The sequence below is a fragment of the Chrysochloris asiatica genome, unplaced genomic scaffold (genome assembly GCF_000296735.1).
Source record: "Chrysochloris asiatica unplaced genomic scaffold, ChrAsi1.0 scaffold00095, whole genome shotgun sequence".
NCBI classification, from domain to species: Eukaryota; Metazoa; Chordata; class Mammalia; order Afrosoricida; family Chrysochloridae; genus Chrysochloris; species Chrysochloris asiatica.
This window is the reverse complement of record NW_006408613.1, coordinates 10,363,535-10,388,100: the sequence shown is the minus strand read 5'-3', so window position 1 is coordinate 10,388,100 and position 24,566 is coordinate 10,363,535. Positions and strand designations below refer to the sequence as shown.

Genomic DNA, 24,566 nt, shown 5'->3' with positions numbered 1-24,566 from the left:
AAATCGGGCTGTGAACCACAAGGTCAGCAGTTCGAAACTACCAGCTGCTCCGCGGGAGAAAGATGAGGCTTTCTACTCCCGTAAAGATTTACACCCTTAGAAACCCTGTACGGGGTCGCTATGAGTCGGTTCTGACTCCACGGCACATAACAACAACAACAACAGTCAATAAAGACAGTGTTCTACATTGTACTCTGGTAAGTAGCCACTGGGATTTTAAAAGCTGATGAGTGGTCATCTATGATACAACTATTGGTGTCTCCATGTGCAGAATAAAGTGATGAAAGTTGAAGATACATGGAATCAATTAGTAGAATGGAGCACATGAACATCCGTCTCCGTGACCCTGAAACAAGAACTAGGTGATTCCTGACTACCAATACCAACTGTTCTGAAAGGGATTACATTAGAAGGTGTAGGAAACATGTAACAAAACTCAAAATTATTTCTGAAAAAAGGACCAGGCTTATTGATCAGAAAGAAACTAGAGGAACACAAGACTATGGTCTTCAGCTGCCCTTTAGTTCTGGAATGTAACACAATCTCATGGCTCAATTTTCATTCAGAAGGTATGTGACAGGGTTGTATTCTTTTACCACTCTTATTCAATCTGTGTGCTGAGCAAATAATCCAAGACTGGGTTATATGAAGAAAAATGTGGCATTGTGATTAGTGGAAGACTCATTAACAACCTGCAATATGCAGATGATACAACCTTGCTCGCTGAAAGTGAAGAAATCAAACGACATACTGCCTTAGGCAAATCTGCTGCACAAGATCTTTTTAAAGTTTTGATGTACAAAGATATCAGCGTGAGGACTAAGGTACGCCTGACCCAAGATATGGTATTTTCAATAATCTCACATGCATGTGAAAGTTGAACAATGACTAAGGAAGATTGTAGAAGAATTGATGTATTTGGGTTATGGTGTTCGAGAAAAATATTGAAAGTGCCATGGGTTGCCAATAGAAAAAAAAGACCTGTGTTGGAAGAAGTGCAGGCAGAGTGCTTCTTGGAGGCCAGGATGGCAGACTTCATCTCTCATAATTCAGACATATTGTCAGGAGGAACCAGTCACTGAAGAAGGATATCATGTTTGATAATGTGAAGGAGAGGGCTACCCCAGCGAGATGGATTGGCAAAGTATCAATCAACTCAAGTGTGGCAACAACTGTGAGGTTAGCCCAGGTCTGGGCAGTGTTTTGTTCTGTTGTGCAAAGGGTTGCTATTAGTCGGTACCAATTTGATGGCACCAAACAACAACAACATGTCTTTGTATTAAATCAGAAATATGAACTGTATAATGAATCTTGTGCTTCCCAGGGTAGAGACCTTTAAGGAAAGCTTACGAAGTAAACATTCAGAGACTGCAATATTTACAAATTAAATTATATCCAGATAATTATTTAGGTTTGAAAATATTTATTTCATTTTTGCATTTATGTATGTGTTCTGGTAAAATTTTAGTCTATTAGATATCCTTTTCTTCTTAGTTTATAGCCTTTCAATGCTTAAATTTTGAATCTAAGGAAACAATATGTGAAACTTTAATATGTGGCATTGATTATACATAGTTTTAAAAGAAATAACCTGAGACAGCAAGATATCTTAATGATACTTAATAACATTTATTTTAAATATGTAAATATATATTGGGTTTATATCATTCAAAAAAATTAAGTATGTAAATATTAAGTATGTAAATATATATTGGGTTTATATCATTCAAACAAATCAAGACAGTTAAAAGGTTAGACTGCAAGGTTATGCAGCTTTTGCTATTAAGATTTTCTCCTGCAATGTGTACCCTCGAAGGGCCTCAGCTGTCCCTGTCAGGTCTGTAGATGTAAGAATTGGAACTCTAAAGGTCAGAGGATTTTCATTTCACTAATTTAATTTCTTATGCTTAACCATCCCCATCTTACCCTACTTCATCTCCTAGAATATGGTACATAAATACATCTTAGGGTTGTCTTCTTGATATTGAGATGTGACAATTTACTGGCAGCCTAACACACTATCCAAAGCATTACAAGTTAAATGCTATTACTGTAAGTGGTCTCATACAATAATCAAATGAATTACAAGCATGGGATTGAAATCATGTGACAGTACTGGTTAAAAATGATCATTTGGATAATTTACAATGATGGGCATATTAATTTACTTAAGGGTATCTTTAAAACAAAAATAAAATTAAAGCAAATGTATATATGACTCGTTTGATAAACATTAATATAAATGTATGTAAATAATTGCTACCATAAAACATTAAAAATGGTTTAAAATGTCTTCTGTTTTCAGGGAAATACTTAATACTGTATTACTTTTAAAGTGATTATTAGGGCTTTTCATCAATATCTTAGCAATGTCTTTCCTTTTACCGCATAAAAGACTGAACTTCCTGGCCCAAAATATGAGTAATTTAGTGTGTCTTGTGTCATTTACAGTGGTAAAATTGTAGGTACAATGCCATCCAAAACTCTCTCTAATATTTCTCTGACAGCCTTATGGGGCCTGCCCAGAGAATAGATGGAACAGAAACTCCAGAAAACCCATGATATACATGCACTCAGAGAAAGAAATGCTTTATCCATTTATGCAATATTTACTGTGTGTCAAATACTCACGTATTCAGACAAACAGACATACATAAATGTAGGGGATACATATGTATATACATGTATATATACAAATACATTGTTGTTGTTGTGAAGTGCCGTCCAGTCGATTCTGACCCATAGCGACCCTCTATAGGGTTTCCCAGGAGCAGCTGGTGAGTTTGAACTGCCAACTTTGCAGTTCAAACGTCTTTGCGGTCTGGCACATTAACTCACAGTGCCACACCAGGATTCCAGGAGGAACATATTAGTAAGGTATGTTCTTCAGAGACTGTTCAACCATTCAAGATCAAAAAAAGCAACAAAGTTTGGAACAGTTATGAAAGACTAAGTGGAATGGAAATAAGAAGGGAGGAAGTGGGATAATTGTTATACATGGAGGGGATTACTGTCATTACGATGAAACAAAGTATATGATTTGTTGGATATAAAATTTATATTCATCCACACATAAAAGTCCCTGTGCTAAAGATTTACAGCCTCGGAAACCCTGTACAGGGTCACCATTAGTTGCAACTGACTCCACGGCACATAACAACAACAGCAATGTTACGGTACTTGATTGCCTTTCTAAGGCGTTATATTCTAGAACACCAGCAAGTATAACTGTACAAGGACAGATAAATAATAGACAATAACAGTACGTAGCATTCCCCAGAAAAAAAGTTTCTTGATGAACATTTGTAAAACGAATGAAATACAGTCTGAAGGGGTGGTCATTTAAATTATTGAAAGACCAAGAGAATAGAGCATTATAAATAATTTGGGAAATGTGCAAAGGGATATAATGGGCAACTCATATAGAAGAGTAATTAGGCACTATTATATAAATACATTATATATAATTCTTATATAATATGTGTTTCTGTTGTTGTTGTTAAGTGACAATGAGTCCATTCTGACTCATAGCAAATCTGTGTAGGGTTTCTGAGTTGCTATTGATGGATTTAAATTTCTGATCTTGTGGTTAGCAGTCCAATGTTTTTCTTACACTGCCACATTGCTATTATTAAGTGCTGTCTAATAGGTTCTGACTCATAGCAACCCTGCACAGGGTTTCCATGAGTGGCTGGTGAGCTTGAATTGTCACCCTTGCAGTTCAAGGCATTGATCCACAGTACCACACTAGAAATCCATTCTATAATATATACAATATATTACATAATAATAATTAGTATAGTATAACAAAATATAATTTATATGCAATATAATAAACAATATCATAATGTATGTTATAATTACTAATATTTGTAAATAAAATATATGTAATACAAGAATCCCTGAGTGGTTCAATGGTTAACATTCTTGGCTGTGTTGTCCATCCAGAAGTACTTTGGAAGAATTTCCTGGAAACCTACTTTCAAAAAATTAGCAATTAAAAAGCTTTTAACACAGTTCTACTCTTTCGTAAATTGGTTTGCCATATTGCTCCATCATTAAATTTTCACCCTCCATTCAGGAGATCATTCACTTCATGTGCAGTCTTCACTAGTCTGTCACTGGAGGTTTGCACTTTGATAAGATGATGAACAGTTTTTAATCAAAATGTTAGACTAAGTTGGAGTAGGAAAAACGTAGAGGAAAATACTGGACTGATCTGGGGATGGCACAAACCTTGGCAGCATTTTGCTCTGTAGTGAATGGGACCTCCTTTAGTAGCAGGCAAACTCAATGTCAGACAGCAACAACATATAAAATGTGATAAATGTAATGTATGTTTATATATTTCTGAGTATAATATTATGTATTATGAAATACTATATAGTCAATTCCCATTACTAATATAGTTATGTTTTATGAAGTTGCCACCAAGGCTAAATTAAAAGATAATGAACTATTGCTCTAAAAGAAATATAGGATTAAGTTTCAGCAAGCCAATGGTCACACGTTTTTGCCAGATAATCAATGCATAATATTGTTTCATGTATGTTTCTGTTAAAGTATTTTATTTAAAACAAGAAGGATTTAAAATATTCAAGGACAAATTAAATTAAAAGATAATACAATTTTTCCATGAACATTTTAAGCCCTGTAATACACATTGTGGATTCATTAATATTGTATCTGTTGTTGTTATTGTTGTTAGGTGACATCGAGTCGGTACCGACCTATGGAGGCCTTATGCACAGCAGAATGAAACACTGCCCGATCCTGGGCCAACCTCACTACTGTTGCCATGCTTGAGTCCATCGATGCTGCCACTTGGCCAATCCATCTCATTGGGGATCTTCCTCTTTTTCTCTGACCCTCCACCTTACCAAACATAATATCCTTCTCTGGTGATTGGTCCCTCCTGACTATATGTCCGAAGTATGAGAGATGAAGTTTGGCCATCCTGGCCTCCAAGGAGCACTCTGGCTGCACTTCTTCCAACTTGAATCTGTTGGTTCTTTTGGCAGCCCATGACACTTTCAATATTCTCCTCCAACACCATAACTCAAATGTGTCAATTCTTCTACATTCTTCCTTATTCACTGTCCAGCTTTTGGTTGCATATGAGGTTATTGAAAATACCATGGCTTGGGTCAGGTGCAACTTAGTCCTCAAACTGACATCTTTGCTCTTCAACACTTGAAAAATGTCTTGTGCAGCAGATTTGCCTAATGCAATACAGTGTTTGATTTCTTGACTGCTGCTTCCATGAGTGTTGACAGTTGACCCAATAAGAATGAAGCACTTGACAACTTTAATCTTTTCTCCATTGATAAGAATGTTGTTGATTGGCTTAGTGGTGAGGATTTTTGTTTTCTTTACATTGAGATGTAATCCATAACAAAGGCTGTGCTCTTTGATCTTCATCAGTAAATGTTTTAAATCCTCTTCACTTTCAGCAAGCAAGGTTGTATCATCTGCATATCGCAGGTTGGTAATGAGTCTTCCTCCAATCCTGATGCCACATTTTTCTTCATATAACCCAGCTTCTTGGATCATTTGCTCAGCATACTGGTTGAATGAGTATGGTGAAAGAATAAAACCTTGTCGCACACCTTTCTTAATTTTAAAATATTCAGTGTTCCCATGTTTTGTTCGAACAACTGCTTCTTGGTTCATGTATAAATTCCTCATGAGCACAATTAAGTGTCCCAGAATACTCATATTTCGCAATGTTGAATCAAAAGTCTTTGCATAGTCAATAAAGCACAGGTAAATATCTTTCTGATATTCTCTGCTTTCAGCCAAGATCCATCGGACATCAGCAATGATATCTCTCATTCCACGGCCTCTTCTGAATCCAGCTTGAACCTCTGGAAGTTCTCTGTCAATGTATGATTGTAGCCGTTTCTGTATTACCTTTAGTAAAACTTTACTCGCTTGAGATATCAAAGACATGTCCGATGATTTCCGCATTCCATTGGGTCCCTCTCTTTGGAATGGGCTTAAATATAGATCTCTTCCAATCAGTTGGCCAGATAGTTGTCTTCCAAATTTTTTGGCAGAGATGAGTGAGTGCCTCCTGTGCCGCTTCACTTTCTCGAAAGATTTCAATTTATATTCCATCATTTCCTGGTGCCTTGTTATTTGCCAATTCTTTCAATGCACCTCAACTTCTTTCTTCAGTATCATTGGCTCTTATTCATATGCTACCTCTTGAAATGGTTGAATATTAACCATTTCCTTTTGGTACAGTGACTCTGCATATTCCTTACATCTTCTTTTGATGCTTTATCATTCAATAATTTGCCCAGAGAATCCTTCAATAATGATAGTTGAGGCTTGACTTTTCATTTCCCTCAGCTTGAAAAATGCTGAACATGTTCTTCCCTTTCGGTTTTCTGACTCCAGATTGTTGCACATTTAGTTGTAATATTTGACTTTGTCTTTTTGAGCTGACCTTTGAAATTCTCTGTTCAGCTCCTGTACCTCCTCATTTCTTCCATGTGCTTTAGCATCTCTACACTGGAGAGCAAGTTTCAGAGTCTCTTCTGATATCCATTTTCATCTTTTCCTTCTTTCTTGTCTTCGTAATGACTCTTTTTACTTTCTTCCTGTATGTTATTCGTGATGTCACCCCACGACTCTTTTGGTCTTCTGTCTTTAGTGTTTACTGTATCAATTCTTTTCTTCAGATGATCTCTAAATTCAGGTGGGATATATTCAAGGTCATATTTTGGCTCCCGTGGACTTGTTTTCATTTTCTTCAGCTTCAGTGTGAATTTGCATATGAGTAATTGATGGTCTGTTCCACAGTCTGGCCCTGGCCTTGTTTTCACTGATGATATGGAGCTTTTCCGTCGTCTCCTTCTGCAGATGTTGTCAATTTGGTTTCTGTGTAGTCCATCTGGTGAGATCCATGTGTATAGTCAACTCTTATGCTGTTTTATAAAAGGTATTTGAAATTAACAAATCATTGCCTTGTTTTGTTTTGTTTTTTTTGTTTGTTTTTGTGTGTGTGTGTGAGAATATACAGTCCTTTGCTTTATTTGGGTATTTGTACAGTTCAGCCAGTGAGAGGGAGACAAAGAAAGGCTCACACAACTGTACAACTATACATGTCCGGAAAAGGTTCTATAAACCGCTTTCTTTCTTTCTTTTTTTTTTTTTTTTGGTTAAAGGGAAAAAAATCAGTGCAATCAATATCCCACTCAGATACAAGTGGATAGAAAAAACTTGATTATTTTTTAATATGGCATTGATGTATATCGTCTCATTTCATATGTACAATTGATTTGGTAAGACTACCACCCACTGGCAGAATACCTAGAAGTAAAAACAAAATTGAGAAGGAACAGTATTCACAAAGGAAGCGCCGAGGTGGCGGGCTCCATGGAGCCACATCAGTGGAAGCAGACAGTCTGCAGATGCTCCCAGGCAACAGGGGTCCGAGGGAGTCTGAGGCAGGGTCCATGGCACCATCAGTAGAAGCAAACAATGTGCAGGAAGGCCCAGCCACTCTTCTCCTCAAACTCCTGCATCAGCGCATCAGTCTCATTCTCCATGTCCTCTGTGTGCTGGATACACTGGCACAGCACACGGATGAGGAAGGCCCCCAGGGTGGCCTCCTCGTGGTTGCCCTGGATGTTCACGTTGATGACATGCACTGCTGGCAGCTCTCCTTCTCCCAGAAATTCAGATCTTCCACCACTTGGTCATAGACTCGTTCCTCACAGGTGAGGATCAAATCAAATAGGTCTTTGCAGTTCTGGAACCTTTCTGGCCGGGGCTTGAATCCCTTATTTCTGTCCAACATATGTAAGATGCCACTCTGTGTGTATAGTTCTTTGTCTTTCCTAAGAAGATCATTGTACATCTGATCATATGTAGTTTTGAAATCGTAGACATTCGGCTTGTCTGGGGCTGGTCCCGGGAGCTTTACGTGGGTCCCAGTACCGAAGGACCCACACTGAATCCTCGTTTGCTGAGGATGTTGTGCGCCTCCATGCTCCGGTTCTGGTTACTCGACCACACCACTGCCACCCGCAGCGATGACAACGGCATGGCGGTGGCAGCACCGTCTGAGGCGTCCGCAACTCCCCATCTCCGTGACTCCCACCTGGCGGCAGCTCTTCCGCGCGACGAAAATGGCCCACATCATTGGTTTTGCAGAATTCTATCATGCGTTCTCCATCATCATTTCTATCACCAAGGCCATATTTTCCAACTACTGATCTTTCCTCTTTGCTCCCAACCTTTGCATTCCAATCACCGGTAATGATCAATACATCTTGATTGCATGTTTGACCAATTTCAGATTGAAGAAGTTGGTAAAATTCTTCTATTTCATCCTCACTGGCTTTAATGATTGGTGCATAAATTTGAATACTAGTGGTATTAACTGGGCTTTCTTGTAGGGGCATGGATATTATCCTATCACATACAGCGTTGTACCTCATGACTGATCTGGATATGTTCTTTTTTACAATTAATGCAACACCATTCCTTTTCAATTTGTCATTCCTGGCATACTAAATCCTGTGGTTGTCAAATTCAAAATGGCCAACACCAGTCCTTTTCAGCTCACTATTACCTAAGATATCGATGTTTATGCATTCCATTTCATTTTTGACAACTTCCAATTTTCCCAGATTCATACTTTGTACATTGCATGTTCCGATTTTCAGTGGATGTTTATAGCTGCTTCTCTTCATTTTGAGTTGTGCCCCATCAGCAAATGAAGGTCCCGTGGGATTTTCTCCCATGGGCTTTACCCCATCACGGTCAATTCCGCTTTGAGGAGGCAGCTCTTCACTAGTCACATTTTGAGTGCCTTCCAACCTGAGGGGCTCATTTTCTGGCACTATATCTGACAGTGTGTCTCTGCTATTCATAAGGTTTTCAGTGACTAAATATTTGTAAGTAGTTCATCACTCCTTCACTGCTTTCAAGTCGATTCTGACTCATAGTGACCCTGTTTAGGATTTCTGAGGAGCATCTGGTGAGTTTAAACCACTGACCTTGTAGTTTAAACAAATGTTGCAGTCTAGAGCGTTAACCCACAGTACCACACCAGGACTCCATTGTATATAAAGATAACAGTATAATTAATGTCAGAATGAAGCACATATTTTCTCTGTAAGGCACATCACAGCCTTCTTGGGATTAGAAGCATGAGACAGCACTTCAGCACTATACTTGGGGGACTTTTTAAAGAATGTAACCACCAACAAAACCAGAAATATGAAAAAAGCATGTCAATGTTCATGGCCATAAAAAGGACATTTATTTAGAGTGTGCAAGCTGAACTTTTGGAACTTCAACTAGGAATATGTACATTGGGTGACTCTCACATATTTGAGGAAGTAATACAATTTCCTGTCTACCAAAACTCTCTACAAAAGAAGAAGAGAAAATAGATAATTGTATAATTAAATGGTAATTAAAACAGAATGTGATATTCATCTGGTACTCCACTACAGAGGGCATGAAGACAGAACTATATATATTTTTTCCTTTACATAGTCAACTATGAGGATAATTCAAAAAGGATTGTTACAACATCATACAAAATTCATTTTAAAACTCTAAAATAAGTTTTTGTTCCTTGACAGATCCTTCACATATGTCTATATACTTCTGAAGGCACAGTTTCCATCTAACTAACACTTTCCTGATAAATTCTATACTCTTCCATATACACCAAATCAAAATGGCAGTTTGACATCCTCCAACAACTCATATCATGTCGCTTTCAAATGTTCTTTGAATTTGGGGAGCAAAAAGAAATCTGAAGGTATAAGGTAAGTGATGTATGAGATCAGGATTCCCAGTGAAATGTTCATAGCACAGCACAGCTATCTTCAAAGAATGAGCAGGTTCATTGAAACTCCTTAATGCAATATTCCTGACATTTTTCTCACTGATGTAGGTTTTTTCCACACTGATGTAGTTCTCTTAAAACTTTAATAACCCCATGTCCTTTGATAAAATCTATCAGGTTATCCATTTGGAATTCCAAAAATCAGTTTGCATAACCTCCTGAGCTGATCGCATTGCTTTGAATTAAACTTGCCAATAGTTACTGTTTTGATTAGACATTTTTCTGAAAGCACCATAATAAGACTAAGACCAGTGTACTGCTGAAAATAACTTTTCTACATCATTCACAAATCTCAAAGGTATGCTTAAACAGGTTTTGTTTGAATAAACCTTTGATACCTTGTAGCAATATTTTTATGACTTATCCTCATACATGTAACCCATGTCATGCATTTTAGTAAAATAAATAGTAATTTACCTTCAAGTATTAGTACTTAAGGATACTATTGTTGTTGTTGTTGTTAGGAGCCATCAAGTCAATACCAACTCATTGCGACCTTATGCACAACAGAACAAAACACTGCCTGATCCTGTTGCCATGCTTGAGTCCATTGATGCTGCCACTTGGCCAATCCATCTCACTGGGGGTCTTCCTCTTTTTCTCTGACCCTCCACTTTACCAAACATGATATCCTTCTCCACTGATTGGTCCTTACAATTAGTCATTCATAATTCATTATCAATACACCTCGTAATGGGATAGTCACCTATATTTGCTAATTGATTATACCAACATAATAAAATTTCTCTTATTTTTATGATTAGAGGTGAGCTTTCCAATTGGAGCCAAGTATCAGCTCAAGTTTGACACCTATCCTTCCAGTAAAAAGGGAGATGGGAGAGTTTTCTTCCTAGATTAATACACATTTCAAAGAGACAGCTTCCAGGTTCTTGAAGAAATATTCTTAGTCTACATAATTGGTTAAGAGGTTCCTTAGGCTTTAAAAAGACTTACATACATGTCAACTTACAAGATTTTTGAGGGAAGAAGTCTCTTCCTTTTTGCAGAGCAGGAAAAGTTACAATTTTTTCCCAAACACTGTGTCCACAGAAATAATTTGATTACACATGTAAGGTACAGGCATGATGAAATTAAGTAAAATAGTTCTGGCATAGCACAGTCCAGTTATGTACTATGCATGTCTTGTGACATTACCAAAAGTGCATTTCAGTCTTATTCACCAGTGCTCCTGTACTACAGATAAACCACCAAGTACTGTTTATTTTTTGTTCCATTGTTTAAATCTCCTGTGTATGTGTATAAAACTAGTCTGAAAATGTTGATTTTGATCATGATTATATAATAAAGTTATAAGTTTGGCCATGAAGACACAGTTTGATTTGTAGTCCTTGAGTAATTATACAATAAGCAATCAAAACTGTGTGTTTTAAATTTAAGTTGATAATTATAGTGTATTAGCCCAACATAGGAATCCTAGTGTGGCACTGTAAGAAAAACTCTTGACTGCTAACCAAAAGGTCAGTGGCTCAAACCTACCAGCTGCTCCTTAGAAAACATATTGCCAGGGTAATTATAACCTAGAACTGACTCAATGGCACCAAAACAACAAGCTCAAAGTATATTTCTCAGTATGAAAAAAAAAAAAAAAGTCTTATATTGTCTCAATTGGAACCATTGGGTTATATTGTTGTTGTTGTTAGGTGTCATTGAGTTGGTACTGACCCATGGCGACATTATGCATGGCAAAATGAAACACTGCCTGATCCTGAGCCAACCTCACTATTGTTGCCATGCTTGAGTCCATCGATGCCGCCACTTGGCCAGTCCATCTCGTTGCGAGTCTTCCTCTTTTTCTCTGACCCTCCACCTTACCAAACATGATATCCTTCTCCAGTGACTGGTCCCTCCTGACAATATGTCTGAAGTATGAGAGACAAAGTTTGGCCATTCTGGCCTCCAAGAAGCACTCTGGCTGTGCTTCTTCCAAAATGGATCTATTGGTTCTTTAGGCAGTCCATGGCACTTTCAATATCGTCTTTCAACACCATAACTCAAAAGCATCAATTCTTCTATAGTATTCCTTATTCACTGTCCAGCTTTTTCATACATATGAAGTTATTGAAAACACCATGGCTTGGGTCAGGCGTACCTTAGTCCTCAAGCTGACATCTTTGCTCTTCAACACTTTAAAAAGGTCTTGTGCATTAGATTTGCCTAAGGCAATACATCGTTTGCTTTCTTGACTGCTGCTTCCATGAGTGTTGATAGTTGATCCAAGAAAAATGAAGTCCTTGACTTCAATCTTTTCTCCATTGATAAGAATGTTGCTGATTGGTCCAGTGGTGAGGATTCTTGTTTTCTCTACATTGAGATGCAATCCATACAGAAGGCTGTGCTCTTTGATCTTCATCAGTAAATGTTTTAAGTCCTCTTCACTTTCAGCAAGCAAGGTTGTAACATCTGCATATTGCAGGTTGTTAATGAGTCTTCCTCCAATCCTGATGCCACATTTTTCTTCATAGAACCCAGCTTTTCAGATGATTTGCTCAGCATACAGGTTTAATAACTATGGTGAAAGAATACAGCCTTGACGCACACCTTTCTTAATTTTAAACCATTCAGTGTTTCCATGTTCTGATCAAACAACTTCCTCTTGGTCCATGTGCAGATTCCTCATGGTATTAGGTTATATCAGGTTTGCTTATTTCATAATTTATGTATGTCTTCCAAGTGTGTGAGATAAGGCCCTGGACCACAAGGTCGGTGGTTCAAATTCACTAGCTACCCCCTGGAAAACCTACACAGGGTCACTATGAGTTGGAACTGACTCAGTGGCACTGAGCAACAACTTAACAAATATGAATTGAAGTCAGATACATGTAGGCCAAAAAGAAAAAGCCATAGTCTACTTACAAAAATAACGTGCTGGGAATTTCACAGTTGGCAAAATGTATAACATGAACATAATTTGTGAAAAAATTCTGTCAATATGTTGCACTGTGGTGACTTGTATGTTGCACTGTGGTGACTGTGATGCTCAAAGCTATACTACTGGCATTTTGAATGCTGGCAGGAGCACCATGGTGGATAGGTTTCAGCTGAGCCTCCAGACTAAGACAAACTCAGAAGATGGACAGGGAAACTACTTCAGAATGTTTAGTCTTTGAAAACCTTATGAATAACAGTGAAACACTGTCAGATAGCACTAGAATATTAAGTATTTAAACAGGATAGATAGCACCAGAATATTGTCAGATACTGCGCCACAAGATGAGCCACTCAGCTTGGAAGCACTCAAAATACAATTGGGGAAAAACTGTATCCTTAAAGTTGAATGACCATGATGACACAAATAGAGTAAAGTTTTTGAGCCAAAATATGACTGTAAACATATCCCAACTGAAAATAGAGATCATCTCAGAACATTTGATGTCTTAGACACTAATGAATGAAAACCAGAAGAGTTGTGGGATGACATCAAGAACATCATATATAAGGAAAGGAAAATTTCGTTAAAAAGACAAGAAAGCAAAGGTCAAAACAGATTTCTGAAACTTGCTCTCCAGCATAGAGATTCTAAAGCAAATAGAAGTCATGAGGAGGTAAAAGAGCTGAACAAAAAATTTCAAAGGGTATCTCAACAAGAAAATGTCAAATATTTTAATGAAATGTTAAAGATCTGGAGTTAGAAAAGGGGAGAACATGCTTAACATTTCTCAAGCTGTTAAGAACTGAGGAAAAAAATCAAACCTTAATTTGCAGTACAGAAGGATTCTTTGGGAAAATATTTAATGATGCAGAAAGCATCAAAGAATATGGAAGGAAAACAGAGTCACTGTACCAAAAAGAAATGGTCGATGTTCAAACATTTCAAGAGGTGGCATAAAATCTAAAATCACTGGTTCTGAAAGAATAATTCCAATGTGCACTTAAGGAATTGGCAAAGAACAGGCTCCAGGAATTGATAAAATACAAATTGAAATATTTAAACAAACTACTGCAGCACTGTCAGGAGGGAACAGTTGCTGGAGAAAGATATCATGCTTGGTAAGGTGGAGGGTCAGAGAAAAAGAGGAAGACCCCCAACAAGATGGATTGGCCAAGTAGCAGCATCAATGCACTCAAGCGTGGCAACAGTAGTGAGGTTGGCCCAGGACTGGGCAGTGTTTCGTACTGCTGTGCATAAGGTCACTATGAGTCAGTACTAACTTGATGGCACATAACTACAATTGTAGCACTGGAGACACTCACTCATCTATGACAAGAAATTTAGAAGACAGCTACCTAGCCACCTGAATGGTAGAGATCCATATTTGTACCCATTCCAAAGAGAGGTGCCCCAAAATAATGTGGACAGAAGATGAGACCCTCAGGTTGGAAGGCACTCAAAATACAAGTGGGGGAAAACTGTATCCTTAAAGGTGGATGACCATGATGACACAAATACAATAAAGTTTACAAGAATTAACAATATCATTAATATCACATGTAAGGAAAATTTTGCAAAAGCTAATTGAAAAACAGCTGCAACAGTACACTGACAGGGAACTACCAGTGGTCCAAACTGGATTCAAACAAGAACACGAAACAGTGGATATCATTGTTGATATCAGATGGATATTGGCTGAAAGCAGAGACGCCAGAAAGGTGTTTATGCATACATTATTGACTGTGCAAATACTTTTGACTGTATAGATCATGACGAGCTATGAACAACATTGTAGAGAATGAGTATTCTGGAATACTTATTTATTCTTAGAAGATCCTGTATATAGACCATGAAGCAGTCATTGGAATTGAACAAGAGGATACTGAATGTTTTAAAATCAGGAAGGTGTGGATCAGGGTTGTATTCTTTCTCTATACTTTTTCAAATATATGATGAACACATAATGCAAGAAGCTGGATTATATGAAGAAGAGCATCACATCAGGATTGGAAGAAGACTCATTAACAACCTGGGATATGCAAATGATAGAACCTTTCTTGCTGAATGAGAAGAGGACTTAAATTCTTACTGATGAATAGCAAAGAACACAGTCTTAGATATGGGGTTACACCTTAAAGGAAAGCATACAAAAACCTCACTAATGGACCAATAAATGATGTCATGATAAGTGCAGAAAAGTTTGAAGTAGTCAAATTCTTCATTTTGCTTTGATCCATAATCACTACTCATGGAAGCATTAGTCAAGAAATCAAACAACATATTGCATTAGGCAAATCTGCTGCAGAAGACCTCTTTAAGAAAAGATGTAGAGTATCTTTGTAGAGCATAGATGTCAGTTTCAGGATGAAAGTATGCCTGCTCTGAACCAGAGTATTTTTCAATAGTGTCATATGTATGTGAAAGTTGGACAATCAATAAGGAAGACTGAAAAATTTATGCATTTGATGTTGGTGAAAAATATTGCATGTCAGAAGAGCAAACAAATTTGTGTTGGAAGTACAACCAGAATGCTCTTCAGAAGCTAAGATTACTAGACTGCATTTCTCAAACTTTGGACATGTTAGGGGGGACCAGTCCCTGGAGAAGGATGTCATGCTTGGTAAAATGGAGGTTCAGTGAAAAAGAGGAGATCCCCAATGAGATGGATTGGCACAGTGGCAGCAATAATGACCTCAAGTGTAGCAGCACTCGTTAGGATGGTGCAGGATCAAGTGGTGTTTTGCTCTCTTGTACAAAATGATACTCTATGGTTCAGAACTGGCTCAATGCCACCTAACATAAAAAAACAAGCTTATTTTAAAAAATAACATGCTGGGGGTTTCAAAGTTGGCAAAAGTGTATAGCACGAACATTATTGGTAGAAAAATAAAGTATGTAACATTTTTCTGTCTTCCCTTTAATTAGCTTCGTTGCTGAAAGACCAGAGCCCAGGTGGAGCAGTGATTAAAGTGTTCAGCTGCTAACTATAAGGTGTCTAGCTGCTCTTGGTATAAAGATATGGCAGTGTACTTACATAAAGATTTACAACCTTTGACTCTATAAGACATTTTTATTCTGTCTTAAAAGAGTAAGCCATAATTGACCCATTGTCCATGAGTTTGTTTTTTTACCATTAATAGAAAATTATTGGTGTAAAATGTATATGTTTTTATCACTCTAATATAATCATGAAATGTATGTTCCATCATTATATGCCTTCAAATGTGGAGTTCAGGAAGTTCAACTCCTATAAAAGTGATTTTTATTAGCATGGTCTACATTCATCAGAGAGCAGATTTATAATTTAAGTCAATTTTGTAATGAAAAGACATCATCTGTCCTACACCACAAATATATTTTAGTCACAAAATAATGGCCATACTTGCTCATCAAAATTCAAATACAGTCACAGTATATTACATTTAAAATTACAAGAATCCTTTCTCCTAAACACTTAGCAAAATTCTCTCTGAAATAAACTAACTACTTATGAATCTTGTAATTTAACTTTAATTTACATATGGCAATAATTTTTTTCAAGGAATCAATTGCCTGTTAGTATCTTTATTTTCTTAGAGTAAAATTACGTGTTTAATCTCTCAAATTTACATCTCTTTTTCTCTGAAATTGCTGTTGCTGTTAATTGAGTCTGATTCACAGTTTCCCTGTATATGGTTTTCAAGAAGTAGGTTATGTTTGAACTGCTGACCTGGCATTCATTCCTTATCCCATAGAATCACATAAGTGCAAAAAAAAAAAAAAAAAAAAAAAGTTTCTGCCTATTTTACTGAAAATGTCCAGATATAAAGGCATTTGTTCCATGTGGCACTACAACATAAGCACCGGACTGCTAGCCACAATGTTGGCAGTTCAAATTCATCAGGTACACCTCAGAAATTCTATATATGGCTGTTAAGAATTGGAACAGACTCCATGACACTTAACAGCAAAAACAACAACAATAACCATAAGCAAAGATCTTTGGCGAGTAGTATCCAGTCTGTCTGGATGGGGCTAATGAAAGGAGATGGGAAGAGGTCCCTTGTGTTACAAAGGTGAATAATCGTTATCAGGACTGACTACGAGGGTGGAAATGTAAAGGTGGATGTTTTGTAGCAAAAAGAGGGGAGTGACTCACTATGCAGTCCAGGAGCTGAGGTCCCTGGAACCATCATGGGAGAAGAGCGGAGTGCCTACTCTGAGAAGCAGTGATGCAAGAGATGGAGGCAGAGATGATGATGTGGACAGATGGATGGGCTGGGAACTTTAGACCCAAAGAGGGAGAGGCACAGTGTGCTGACAACTGGGGAGCAGGCTTGCAGGGTATGCCCTTTGGTTGGTTGATAATGCATGGTGGAATTGTAACCATGGCAATGAAACGATATACCATAGGATGAATGTAAAGCTAATGTTTTCCCATGTAAACTATCATATAATTCACAATAAAACATTAAAAAAAAAAAAAAAATGAAGCCCACGGGGAAGCAATGTTTCAAGGAAAGAGCAGTTCTGTGTCAAATGTCATTACAAAGGTAATGAAGATGAATTTAAAAAAATGGCAAAACGAAGCTTAAAGTTGAGAAATTTGATTTGTGTATGTAAGTTAAAGTGACATCAAAGGGGAAAAGCAACCTTGCAGGCTAAAATAGACATTAGTGTATTTAATAAGTCCAAGGTTTTAATACCAAACATAAAAACACTTAGGATGGCTCTTATTTGGAAAATAGTGATGTGCATTAACTAGACATAAAATGCTCCTGAATTCTGATTTTTTTTTTTAAAGTTTTAAATTGGGGCAAAAAAATTACATCAGTGCATTATTTATCAAGCAGCAGTCCTAAGGAGCTCTGGTAGCATAGTGGTTACGAATGGGGCTGTGAACCTTAAGGTCAGCAGTTCGAAACTGCCAGCTGTTCCGCGGGAGAAAGATGAGGCGTTCTGCTCCTGTAAAGTTTACAGCCTCGGAAACCATGTACAGGGTCGCAATGGGTCGGACACAACTCGACAGCACTTAACAACAACAACAACAAGTCCTAAGTGGAAAGCAAAAGATTTCTAAATGAGTATAGACAAAAAAGAAACAAGCTTGCCTGATGCCAGTCAAAAAATGAAAATGATAGTCAGAGGTAGTCATATATTGCCTGTAGTTGACAAATATATATCTATAGAGCATGATCCACCACTCGTCTGTCAATTTGTCATACTGTGGTGGCTTGTGAGTTGCTGTGATTCTGGAAGCTACACCACTGGTATATTAAATACCAGCACTGTCATCCATGGTGGACAGGTTTCAGATGAGCTTCCAGAGGAAGACAGACTAGGAAGGAGTGATGAACTACTTCCAAACATTTAGTCACTGAAAACCTTATGAATAGCAGAGAAACTCTGGCCACTGTCAGATACAGTGCCTGAAAATGCACTCCTCAGCTTGCAAAGCACTCAAAATACGATTGGGGAAGAGCTGCCTCCTCAAAGTAGAGTTGACCATGATGACGCAAATGGAATGAACATCATGGGAATAAAGCCTGTGGGACCTTCATTTACTGATGGGGCAAACTCAAAATGAAGACAAACAGCTGTAAACATCCATTAGTAATCGGAACATGCAATGTACGAAGTATGAATCTGGGAAAATTGGAAGTTGTCAAAAATGAAATGGAATGCATAAACATCGATATCTTAGGCATTAGTGAGCTGAAATGGACTGGTCTTGGCCATTTTGAATCTGACAACCACTTGGTTTACTATGCCAGAAATGACAAATTGAAGAGGAATGGTGTTGCATTCATTGTCAAAAAGAACATATCCAGATCAATCATGATGTATATACCACTGTCTGAGATAGGATAATATCCATGCCCCTACAGGGAAGATCAGTTAATACCACTATTATTCTAATTAACTCACCAACCACTAAAGCCAGTGAGGATTAAATAGAAGAATTCAACCAACTTCTTCAATCTGAAATTGATCAAACATGCAATAAAGATGTATTGATTATTAATGGTGATTGGAATGCAAAGATTGAGAACAAAGAGGCAGGATCAGTAGTTGGAAAATACGGTCTTGGCGATAGAAATTATGATGAGATCACATGATAGAATTCTGCAAAATCAATGATTTGTTCATTTCAAAGACCGTCTTTAGATAGCATAAGAGACAGTTATAGACATGGACCTCACCAGATGGAATAAACAGAAATCAAATTGACAATATCTGTAGAAAGAGATGATGGAAAAGTTCTATATTATCTGTCAAAACAAGACCAGGGGCAGACTGTGCAACAGATCATCAATTGCTAATATGCAAATCCAAAGAGAGGTGAGCCAAGAGAATGCAGAAATCATTGGACAATATCTTTGATATCCCATGCAAGTAAAGTTTACTAAATGTAATACAGAAATGGTGGCAAGCATACATTGACAGAGGACTTCCAGAGGTTGAATCCGGATTCAGAAGAGGATGTGGAAAGAGCGATATCATTGCTGAGGTCTGATGCATCTTGGTTGAAAGCAGAGAATATCAAAAAGATGTTTACCTGTGCTTTATTGACTACACAAAGACTTTTGATTGTGTGGATCATGACAAGCTATGGACAACATTGTGAAGTATGAGTTTTCTGGAACACTTAATTGTGCTCATGAGGAATTTGTACATGGACTAAGAATCAGTTGTTTGAACAGAACATGGGAACACTGAATGGCTTAAAATTAAAAAAGGTGTGTGACAAGGTTGTATTCTTTTACCATACCTATTCAACCTGTGTGCTGAGCAAATAATCTCAGAAGCTGGATTATATGAAGAAAAATGTGGCATCAGGATTGGAGGAAGACTCATTAACAACCTGTAACATGCAGATGATTCAACCTTGCTTACTGAAAGTAAAGAAGACTTAAAATATTTCTGATGAAGATCAAAGAGCACAGCCTTCAGTATGGATTGCATCTCAATGTCAGGAAAACAAAAATCCTCACCACTGGACCAATAAACAACATTCTTATCAATGGAAAAAAGATTGAAGTTGTCAAGGACTTCATTCTTCTTGGATCAACTATCAACATTCACGGAAGCATCAGTCAAGAGATCAGACGATGTATTGCATTAGGCAAATCTGCCGCACAGGAACTTTTTAAAGTGTTGAAAAGCAAAGATGTCATCTTGAGGATTAAGGTGTGCCTAACCGAAGCCATGGTATTTTCAATAACCTCATATGCATGCCATAGCTGGATAGTGAATAAGAAAGATCATAGAAGAATTGATGCCTTTGAATTGTGGAGTTGGAGGAGAATACTAAAAGTGCCATGGACTGCCAAAAGAACCAATAGATCTGTTCTGGAAGAAGTGTAGCCAGAGTGATCCTTGGAGGCCAAGATGGCTAAACTTCGTCTCTCATACTTTGGACATATTGTCAGGAGGGAACAGTCGCTGGAGAAGGATATCATGTTTGGTAAGATGGAGGGTTGGAGAAAAAGAGGAAGACGCCCAACGAGATGGATCTGCCAGGTGGCATCATTGATGGACTCAAGTGTGCCAGTGGTAGTGAAGTTGGTCCAGGATCGGACATTATTTCATTCTGCTGTTCATGGGGTCGCTATGAGTTGGTTCCGACTCAATGGCACCTGACAACAACAACAATGAGTTGGAACCAAATTGAAAGTAATTAATAACAACAACAATAGCAACATGATAACACTCTTCAAAGGTGGTCACATCTACAAGTCAATGATTACTTTTACTGTTGTATACCAAAGAACCCTGAAAATAATCTGGTAAAAAAGAATTACTCTGATTTTACACAATCTAGAAGAAACTAAGCCCTCCCCCAAATTTAATTAAAAGACATGTAATAGGAATTTTCAACCCATTTTAATTTAACTCAGTATGATTTGGAAACCTATTGCATACCAGGAATACATACCATATTACACACATCCTAAGTATGACAAAGGATTAAAAATCTGAGAAAATGCCAGCTGAACTCTTTCATGGTTGGCACTAAAGAAAAGTAAGTGACATGTACAAGTGACAAACTATTTCTGGATAAAGCTAATCCTGATACTACCATGTGAGCAAATAAGGTGAATCTCTCAGTAGCTGATTTGTGATTTAGTCTAACATCAGAGGACCCAAAACATTCTAGTTGATTCCAATTTATGTTGATGCCATATTTTTCAGAGTAGAATAGAGCCTTAAGTGGCTCTGATCTTTTGGAACCAGATAACTAGCTATTTCTTCTGAGGCACCTCAGGGTGGCTTTCAACCACCAACCTTAGAGTTGGTAGTTAAGCACTTAACTGTTTCACCACTCAAGGAGTTCATTTTAAGGAAAGACAACAAAGGAAATCACACAGTGCTTTCTGAGTATTCTCCATGAACTCTGTGTATCTCATATTCTTCTCTTTTCAAAGTTTTGTTGTTGTTGTTGTTGTTATGTGCCGTGGAGTCGGTTCCAACTCATAGCGACCCTGTACAGGGTTTCCAAGGCAGTAAATCTTTACAGGAGCAAAAAGCCTTATCTTTCTCCCACTACGCTACCAGGGTTCAAGTAGACATGTTTATTTTGGTTATCTTATCCTGTTTCCTCATATTTTGGAGGTATGTGAAGTAGATTTTTTTTCCATTTTAGTTCAGTGTCTCATTATAAAAAGTAGCCACCATAGAACATCATATGTGAACAATATAGATCATCCCAAAATCCCTGATTTTTGACCTTAAAACAAGGATTTGAAAGGACTTTCCGATAACATACCTTGGGAAAAATGTGATTGCATCTTACATAATGGAAACATACTGAATTAAAATGTTGTGTTCTGAAATGTGCACACTGTCATAAGTATTGTTAAAAAAAATCCACTTCTCTTCCTCCTGGACATATGATAAGATTATAATTGTTAATCTTCCCTGACGTAAAGTAAGACTATGTAACTTGTGTTAGCAAATAAAATATGAACAACAATGACTATATACCCTTTCTTTTCTTCACAGAGATGCTAAAAGGCAGTGTGTGAATGCATTCAAGGAGATGGAGCATTCAATGACACTCATCTATGGGTCTCTGGATGACAGTGATGAACAGACCTCTGTCAACCTGCATTAGCCATGCAGTGTGAGCAAAAATCAGCATACCCTCATTTGCATGTTGGTACCTTTAAATGATACTAAAAGATAACAAAATACAAATATTAATATAAATGGAATTATAGTTACGTTGAAGAATATGAAAGATAATTTGCACAATGTGGTAATTTCAAGAAAATTTGAGAGAAAGGAGTAAAAATAGAGGTTTGTTTTTTTTCTTTTTCCCCCTGAATATTATATGTAAAAACTGTGACCCTATATAGGATTTTCTTTTGTAAAACTTTATAGGGCAAACAGCCTCATATTTCTTTCTCAAACCATCTGGTAGGTTTTAACCATTAACCTTGCAGATAATAGTTCAAAGTCTAACCCACAGTGCCATTAGGACTCCTAAGATGCTATGTTATTAATGCTATTAAGTGGTATAAAGTCAGTTCTGACTTATAGCATTTCAACCACCAACGTTTAGGTTAATAGTCTAGTGCTTATCCTACAGATGTCTCTGCAGCATAATGCACTGCACTGCAAGATCCATTTGAATTGAAAGGTTGGCAGTTCAAAACCACCAGCTGCTCATTGGAAACCTATACAGGGTCATACGAGTCAAATCTGAATGGCACTTAACATTAACATATTTAGTTTCAACAACAATAATAAATATGTTATTATCTCTAATTACTGAGATTGTCATTAAATGTCATTGGGTTGATTCTGACTCATATTGATCCTGCACAGGTTTTCTGATGCAGTAAATCTTTGTAGGAACAGAACTCCTCATCTTTCTCCCACAGAGCAATTGGTGGACTTGAACTACTCACCTTGAACCTTACAGTCCAGAGATTATCCTACAGAGCCACTGTGTTCCTATGGAGAAAATTAGGTCCACAAAAAGTAAATCACAGAAATAAGTACACAGTAAATGAAAATTAACTTATCTCTTTAATATGCAAACTTTTCTTCCTTGTGATTTACCAAAAATAAGAAATCAGAGATATCTACAGCTCAGGCAAATAAAATTTACCCAGGAAAAAGGAACAAATATTTATAGGTTCAGTTTTCACTAACAGGAATGTGAGCAAGTATGAGCTAGAAGAGGCTTAAAAAGATTTCTTCCACATTTTCCTTTGTAGTCAGAGCATTAGGATACCTATGATTAAGTATCTAGTGTTAAAATATCCATACGCCTACAAGGAAGACCAGTTAATACAACCATTGTTAAAATTTACACACTAACCACTAAAGCCAGTGATGATGAAATTGATGAATTCTGCCATGTTCTTTAGTCTGAAATTGATCAAATATGCAATCAAGAATTATTGATAGTTACTAACAGTTGGAATACAAAAGTTGTAAACAAAGAGGAAGGATCAGTAGTAGTTGGAAAATATGGCCTTGGTGATAAAAATGATGCTGGAGATCACTTGATAGAATTTTTCAAGAATAATGACTTTTCATTGCAAATATCTTTTTTAAACAACATAAAACGTGACTATATACACTGACTTCACCAGATGTAATGCACAGAAATCAAACTGACTACATCTGTGGAAAGAGAGTTGGAAAAGTTCCATATCATCAGCCAAAACAAGGCTAGGGGCAAACTGTGGAACAGACCATCCCTTGCTTATATGCAAATTCAGCTTGAAGCTGAAGAAAATTAAAACAAGTCCACAATAGCTAAAATATGACCTAAGACATATTCCATCTGGATTTAGATACCATCTCAAGAACATATTTTATGCAGTTTGTATTAATAACCAAAGACCACAAGAATTATGGGATGATATCAAGAACATCATACAGGAAGAAAGCAAAAGGTCATTAAGAAGACAAGAAAGAAGGAAATGACCAAAATGGATATCTGAAGAGCCTCTAAAACTTCCTCTTCAGCAGTAAGATATTTTACCAATGAGGAGCTACAGGAGCTGAATAGAAAATTTCAAAGGTTAGCTCTAGAAGACATAGTCAAATATTATAACAAAATGTGAAAAACCTGGAGTTAGAAAATCAAAATTGAAGAACATGCTCAGCATTTCTCAAGCTGAGGAAACTGAGGAAAAAGTTCAAGCCTCAACATCTAATATTGTAGGAGTTTATGGGCAAAATGGATCCTGGTGCGGCGCTGTGGGTTAATGCATCAAACTGCAAAGTCATTTGAACTGCAAGGTCAGTGGTTCAAGCTCACCAGCTGCTCCTTGGAAACCTTATACAGGGTTGCTATGGGTTGGAATCAACTTGACAGCACTTAACAACAACAACAAATGGACAAAATACTGAATGAAGCAGAAAGCATCAAAAGAAGATGGAGGGAATACAACAGTGTCACTGTACCAAAAAGAAATGATCAATGCTCAACCATTTCAAGAGGTAACATATGATCAAGAGCCAATGATTCTGAACATAGAAGTGCATTGAAAGCTTAGGCAAACAACAACCACCAGGAATCCATGGAATACAAATTAAAATCTTTCAACAAACTGATGTAGCACTGGAGGGACTCACTCATGGATTCTAAGCAATTTGTAAGACAACTACCTGGCCAGCAGTCCAGAATAGATTCATATTTATGACCACTCCAAAGAGTGGTGACCCAACGGAATGTGGAAATCATTGCACAATATCTTTCAGATCCCATGCAAGCAAAGTTTTACTAAAGATAATACAAAAATGGTTGCAACCAAGCACTGACAAAGAACTTCCAGAGGTTCAAGACAGATTCAG

The 24,566-nt window shown here is 37.3% G+C and overlaps 1 pseudogene; it reads right to left on the bottom strand.

Moving 5' to 3' along the window:
• Positions 1 to 7,475: 7,475 nt before the first annotated feature.
• LOC102816366 lies at positions 7,476 to 8,058 on the bottom strand (annotated as a pseudogene).
• Between the last annotated feature and the right edge of the window lie 16,508 nt (positions 8,059 to 24,566).